The sequence below is a fragment of the Lactuca serriola genome, chromosome 9, assembly GCF_051521515.1.
Source record: "Lactuca serriola cultivar US96UC23 chromosome 9, Lser_US96UC23_V15, whole genome shotgun sequence".
Lineage (NCBI taxonomy): Eukaryota > Viridiplantae > Streptophyta > Magnoliopsida > Asterales > Asteraceae > Lactuca > Lactuca serriola.
Genome location: NC_136416.1, coordinates 82613576 through 82620825, shown reverse-complemented (window position 1 = coordinate 82620825; position 7250 = coordinate 82613576). Strand labels below are relative to the sequence as shown.

Sequence of the window (7250 nt, the reverse complement as noted above, 5' to 3'; positions counted from 1 at the left end):
GCCTTAACCCTACGGCAGGTCAAGCACCTCTCAACGAACCATGCGACGTCCCTCTTCATACAGGGCCACCAATACTCTTTCCTCAAATCCAAATACATCTTCGTAGCCCCGGGATGGATCGAGAATTTCGATCGATGAGCCTCTTCCATCAAAGTAATACGCGTACCACCCACGAACGGTACCCAAATCCGACCCTGAAACGTCATAAGCCCTCGTCCATCCGTAACGAACTCTGAAACCAAACCAACGACCCGCTCTCTCTTCTGCATCTCTGGTTGCACAACCTCGGCCTGTGCCCCACGAATAGCATCCAATATTGGGGCTACCACAGTCAATCTCAAACATACATCTCGCAGTGGAGTGCTCTCCGCCCTGCGGCTCAATGCATCGGCTACCACATTAGCCTTGCCTGGGTGGTACTGGATCCCACAATCATATTCCTTGACCACATCCAACCACCTCCTCTGACGCATATTTAGGTTGGGCTGATCCATCAAATACTTCAAACTCTTATGGTCCGTGTATATCGTACATCGAACCCCATACAAGTAGTGACGCCAAATCTTGAGAGCGAACACTACTGCCCCCAACTCTAAGTCATGCGTGGGATATCTCGCCTCATGAGGCTTCAGCTGCCTCGATGCATAAGCTATCACATGACCCCTCTGCATCAACACTGCACCCAACCCTGAAATCGATGCATCGCAATATACTACAAAATCCTCCATCCCTTCCGGGAGAGCTAATACCGGGGCTTCGCACAACCTTTGGCGAAGTGTCTCAAAGGAGGTCTGCTGCTCGGGTCCCCATGAGAATGCAACCCCCTTTCGGGTCAATCTAGTGAGTGGCACTGCAACTTTGGAGAAGTCCTTAATGAATCTCCGATAATACCCTGCCAACCCAAGGAAGCTCCTGATCTCAGAGGGTGACTTCGGCACCTCCCAACTCATCACCGCCTCAACCTTGTCCGGATCGACCAATATCCCTTCCTGATTAACAACATGTCCTAGGAATTGGACCTCCCGCAACCAGAAGTCACATTTGGAGAACTTTGCATAAAGCTTCTCCGATCTCAATACCTCAAGTACCTCCCTCAAATGCTCCTCATGCTGCTCTCTAGATCTTGAATACACTAGAATATCGTCGATAAATACAATCACTGACCGATCCAACATCGGCCTGCATACCCTGTTCATGAGATCCATGAACACAGCTGGGGCATTGGTGAGCCCGAAAGGCATCACCACAAACTAATAATGCCCATATCGCGTCCTAAACGCTGTCTTCTGGACGTCCTCATCCCGCACTCTCACCTGATGGTACCCTGACCTCAGATCGATCTTGGAAAACCAAGATGCTCCCTGCAACTGATCGAATAAATCATCGATCCTCGGTAACGGGTAACGGTTCTTGACCGTCAACTTGTTCAACTCCCGGTAATCAATGCACATCCGGTGTGAACCATCCTTCTTCTTGACGAACAGAATAGGCGCTCCCCACGGCGAGCTGTTCGGCCGAATGAATCCCTTCCCCAGCAACTCCTGAAGCTGCGAGGACAACTCTTGCATCTCGGGAGGTGCAAGACGATAAGGCACCTTAGCAATAGGTGCGGCCCCCGGAACCAGATCGATACCAAACTCTACTTGCCTCACAGGAGGTACTCCCGCTAGCTCCTCGGGGAAAACATCTGGAAACTCACGCACCACTGGGACCTCCTCAACTGATCTCGGTCTCTCGGAAACCTCCCGCGTATCCATCACATACGCCACAAAACCCTTACAGCCCTGCTGTAGACACTGCCTCGCCCTAGCGGCCGAACAAAAAGCTGATCCCGAACGGGTACCCTCGCCGTACACCGAAAGAACTCCCCCACTAGGGTCTCGTATAGTCACCAACTGACGCTCACAGTCGATGACGGCGCCGAATCGGCTCAACCAGTCCATGCCCACAATGACACAGACATCACCCATCGCAATAGGAATCAGGTCAATCGGAAACTCAACCCCGAAAATCTCTAGCACGCATCCCCGAAGAACCTCCGTGGCACAAATCACTCTCTCGTCAGCTATAGAAACTCTCAGAGGCCGACTCAACGACTCACGACTAATGCTGATATGCTGACTAAAAGCTAAAGATACAAAGGATCTACTCGCACCCGAGTCAAATAACACTAAAGCAGGCACAGAGTTCACAAGGAAAGTACCTACGCATATCATAACATAAGCATAACATCTCGACATCAAAATAAATACATGAAACACAGCATACCTGCCACAACATCGGGCGCAGCGCGGACCTCCTCCGCAGTCAGCTGAAAGGCTCTCCCATGAGCCCTCGGGGCCTCGGCCTTCACCGGTCGAGTCGCAGTAGCTCTGGCAGTAGGTGCAGATCCTTGAAGAAGCTGAGGGCACTCGGCCTTTCGATGGCCTGTCTGGTTGCAATGAAAGCAAACCGTAAACCCCTTGGGGCAATCCCTAGCAATGTGCCCCTCCTTGCCACACTTGTAGCAAGCACCAGATCGACATGCCCCATCATGATTCTTTCCGCACTTTCCGCAAGTGCGGCCCTTCGAACCTCCCGTCCTCGAATCGGCGGACTTAGTCCGCTTGGCTGCCGGCTGAGACTGAGCCGGCCGCCGGTCCACCCGCTGAGACTCGGCCTCCTCCCTGGCCTGGGTCTCCAACTCAATCTCGCGCTTCCTGGCATTCGCCTGAAGCTCAGCAAAGGTATGATAGGTGGAGTTTGACACAAACTCCTGGATATCCCTCCTCAAAACACCCAAGTACCGGCTCATCCGAGCCTGCTCTGTGGACACCAGCTCGGGGCAGAACATCTCCCTCTCATGAAACTTCCGCGTGATCACCGCAACCGAATCAGTACCCTGCTTGAGGGTCAAGAACTCCTGAACCAATCGTTCCCTCTCCACCGGAGGAACGTACTCGTCTCTGAACATGGAGGTAAACCCCTCCCATGTCACTGCTGAAATCTCTGCCAATGTGAAGTTCACCGTCACGAACTTCCACCAATCCTTCGCTCCCAGACGGAGCTGGTTCAAGGCGAACCGTACCCTCAGATGCTCCGGACATGAACAAGTGTAGAAGCACCCCTCAATATCAGCGATCCACCTCATCGCAGCAATCGGATCCTGCGTCCCATCAAACTCAGGTGGCTTCGTGTTGCTGAACTCCCGAAACAGCAACAAGTCACCCCCCTGTGGCCTGGCAGCGGCCACGGCTGCGGTAGCTGCAGCGGCTGCAGCCTCAGTCAATGCGGCGTACCGCTCCTCAAAAGTCTCCATCAAGGTGGTCTTAATAGACCCAAACATCTCCGGAATCTCAGCCCGAATCGCTGCAGCTACCTCCTCATGAATCATCTGACGAATCTCCTCGTCACTCACACCGCTCGAACTCGCTCTGTGGCGTGGTCTAACCATGATGTCTCTGAAATACAACATAAAACTATCAGAGACTCCATCGAGTATAATCGCACTCGATAACGCAACCCTACTCAGTCACCCATATCCATGGATTCTTACCTGGGTCTCCCACTGACCCGGTGTCTTCGGTAGTACGGGCCCAATACTACCGACCACACCGCATCAGCATTCATCCCAAATCCTCCTCCCCAAACCCCGGATAGTGAGTACTCTACTTTTGATATGCACTATCTACCTGCACGCTATCAAGCATCTCATATCGACAAACTTCCCTAGACTAAGGCATCACAAATCAGGCCACTCTAGTCCTATCATGAATACCTAGTCTTCTAGCATGCATAACAATTCATATCATAACTTATCTCATAACATAACATTGTAAGGTATTTTGGGGATCTTTACCGTTCGGGCGCTGACTGATCGTACACACTGCTTCTTTCTTGTTTACCACAAAATCATTTATAAAACTTTATGCCTTTGTTTTAAAAGTTTTCCTCAAATCCTCGGTTTGAGTTCAGTTACGCCCGAAGGTGCACCTGAATCCCTCAAACCAAGGCTCTGATACCAATTGTAACACCGTAAATTTTCAAACAAATTTTTCATTTCAAAATATAGTATTTTCATTCAAAACAAAGCATAAACATCTCAAGTGTCATGTCAAAATACAAATCATCTAAATCCCAAGATCATAAAAACATCCTTCAGTGTGTATAGATCACGCCGGCGCCTTCCCACGGTCCTCGCTAGTACCTGAAACACATACATAACAACTGTAAGCATAAATGCTTAGTGAGTTCCCCAATATACAACTTACGCACATACGCCTTTCCAGGCCCTGACCTTCCGGTCCATGTGTCTCAGGGGACTTCCGTCCCTGCTGGGTAAACCTTCCGGTCCTACCCACGCCGACCTTCCGGTCCATAACACAACGCCTTCCGGCCCATATCATAATCGCCTTCCGGCCCATAACATAATGCCTTCCGGCCCATAATATAATCGCCTTCCGGCCCATAACATACACAGCACGTATAACAAATAACTTACCACATATAGCACATATATCACATATCATATCTGACCTTCCGGTCACACAGTCAAACCCTTCCGGGTACAGTATAGTGAGAAGACTCACCTCGTGAATATCGAAAGCTAGCAAATCCCAAAATCTCTCGTGCTTGATCCGCCGAGCTACAATCTCCCTATAACATCATATATCTCTTATTAACACTTTTATCTTCTAAGTTTGACTATCCCTAAGAAGTCAGACATAGGTCAACTCTGGTCAACGGTCAACGGTCAACTTGACCGGACTCGGCGAGTGCTAGGGCGACTCGGCGAGTCTAGACGTCCTCACCAATTCTCTAAGATTCCCTTTCTACTCGTCGAGTATCCTCCTTGACTCGACGAGTTCCTCCTGGAAGAATCGCGGGGCCACCCCGACTCAACTCGCCGAGTCTGAAGAACAACTCGATGAGTCCCAGTTAATCTTCAAGCTACTCGCCGAGTCTGTTCATCGGACTCGGCGAGTCCATGCTATGCAACTGCTCAAACTGCTTTATAAGGTCAGAACTGTTTCGACCATTCATAGGTCTGGCCTTCCTAGACTGATTCATCACGTAAGGTCCTCCTTTCGGTGCTCATAATACACCCCATGACTCATAATTTACATTTTGACCTAAGGCATAAGGATTCCAATCCAAAACCTCCATTGATTCCCGAAATGCTTAGGCATGGGACATTCTGGACTTCCAAAGGTCCCAATACAGGGTTCCAATCGCTTGGGGGACTAAGGTAACACTCAATCTAGCCACAAAAGGGTTCAATAAACCCTAAATCCATATACACATCAACATAGAAGAATGTAACTCGAATTATTACCTGAATAATGTGTTCTCTGTGTCCCCAATCCTCAGAACGTGACTTCTCTTGTTGTTCCCTTTACCAAGCCTTCTCTTCCTTGCGAAACAACACTTCCAAAATCAACAATGGTCTTCAACCTTGCTCCAGATGCTCACAATCGAATTAGGGTTTCTCTCAGAAGGCTAGGGTGAACAATGACGGCCATAAGGTCCCTCATATACGTCCCAAACCTGAACGGTTAGGGTTTTCGCTAATCAGCGCAGACTCGCTGAGTCCATATCCGGACTCGTCGAGTCCAGTCGCGAACCCGCGACCAGATCCGCGATCCTACTCGGCGAGTCTAGGCTCCAACTCGCCGAGTCCCCTCTTAAAACACTCAAAATCATAAATATAACAATACCTGAATTTCCGGGCTGTTACATACAACACTTTGTAAGAGATTGTTGGCTTTTGTGTACGAAGATGTAGTTGAACAGGTTGTCAAATTTCTAAACCCTCATTGATTTCAACATCTTCTGATTCTATTGATTTTAATTCACACATTTCTCTTCTCACATAGTGTTTGCAAGCATTAGAGAAGATATCACGTGAGCAACCACTTGCTTGTTTACAATCTGGTGCAATCATAGTTGTTCTTACTTTCATTGATTTCTTCTCCACTAGTCTCCAGGTATAAGACTGTTAGGGTTCGATGAAGAAGAACGCTTATGAGAGAAATAAAGAAGGAACCTGTAACGTTTAAACACATCACAATCAGTTTCCAACGAACTTTATAGATAAATAGATAGATAGATCAAATAGAAGTGTCGAGCATCTACATCCTTTTTTATTAATATATGACCAAGCCACCGAATTTAGTTTTTTTTTTAATATATTAGTAATTTTTTTATAAATTTGTTGGGAACTTTGTTCAAATTTACTTTTTTAAAATTTTTATTTTTAAATCTGTTAATAAATTTAAAGCTTATTTTGAGGCAAGTTTGTTTTCTTTTAAACTAAAAATCTAATCTATTCCTAAATTACTCGTTAATTCCACCTATGTCCATAAAGGGGATTTGAATCATCAATCTCAAAAAAGAATGGCAAGACCTCATACCGTTGGGTAAAAACTATTTGATGCAAATATGTAAATTTTATAAAACGAAATTATAATAAAATTTAGAGTAAATTATTGAAATCGTCTCTATGGTTTGGTCAAAATTGGACGTTTGGTTCCTAACTTTATATATGTAAGGGACAAAAAACGCAACAAAATCAAACAACAAGAATGGTTCGAATGCAAAAAAAATGTTAATGACCAAACGTATAATTTTAACCAAACCATAGGGACGATTTCACTAATTTACTCTAAAATTTGTAAGTTTTTTAAACTTAGTTAAAACTAATTTTAAGACAAATTTATTATTATTATTTTTGAAACAAAATCCTAACAAAAACATACAAAAAAAAATATGTATAACTAACTTACGGACAGTTTATCCTAAATTAAACAAGTATACATTATTTTTATTTTCTTTCTTTTATATAAATCGAAGAAGATACCACAAAGCACAACATAAACAGTAGAATACCCCCACGTATGACCTACCATTCCAAAATTAAAAAGTACATGCTGCATAGTAAAAAATTAATCTACGTTCGTCGCCTGAGAGATTCGAACTCTCGCGGGGAAACCCCATGTACTTAGCAGGCACACGCCTTAACCACTCGGCCAAAGCGACTTTGACGATTTACAAACTTATCCCTAGCCATGAAAACGAGACATTTATCAACCAATCTCGATCATTCATAACCTTCTTTAAGAAGTCAACCTTTTCTCCATAGTCAAACTAAGAACCTCGTGAAGAACTCCAACCACCCTCTTTCGAGCTTTAGGATCAGAAACTTCAAATCTTTTTGCATTCAAATAAGGAGAAGGAAAATCCATCTTCTGCCATTTTTCAAGTTCTTGAAG

The 7250-nt window shown here is 45.9% G+C and overlaps 1 non-coding gene across 1 annotated transcript; it reads right to left on the bottom strand.

Annotated features, from left to right (window-relative positions):
- Positions 1 to 6935: 6935 nt before the first annotated feature.
- TRNAS-GCU (transfer RNA serine (anticodon GCU)) lies at positions 6936 to 7017 on the bottom strand. The gene has a single exon. It is a non-coding gene; the product is annotated as a tRNA-Ser (tRNA).
- Between the last annotated feature and the right edge of the window lie 233 nt (positions 7018 to 7250).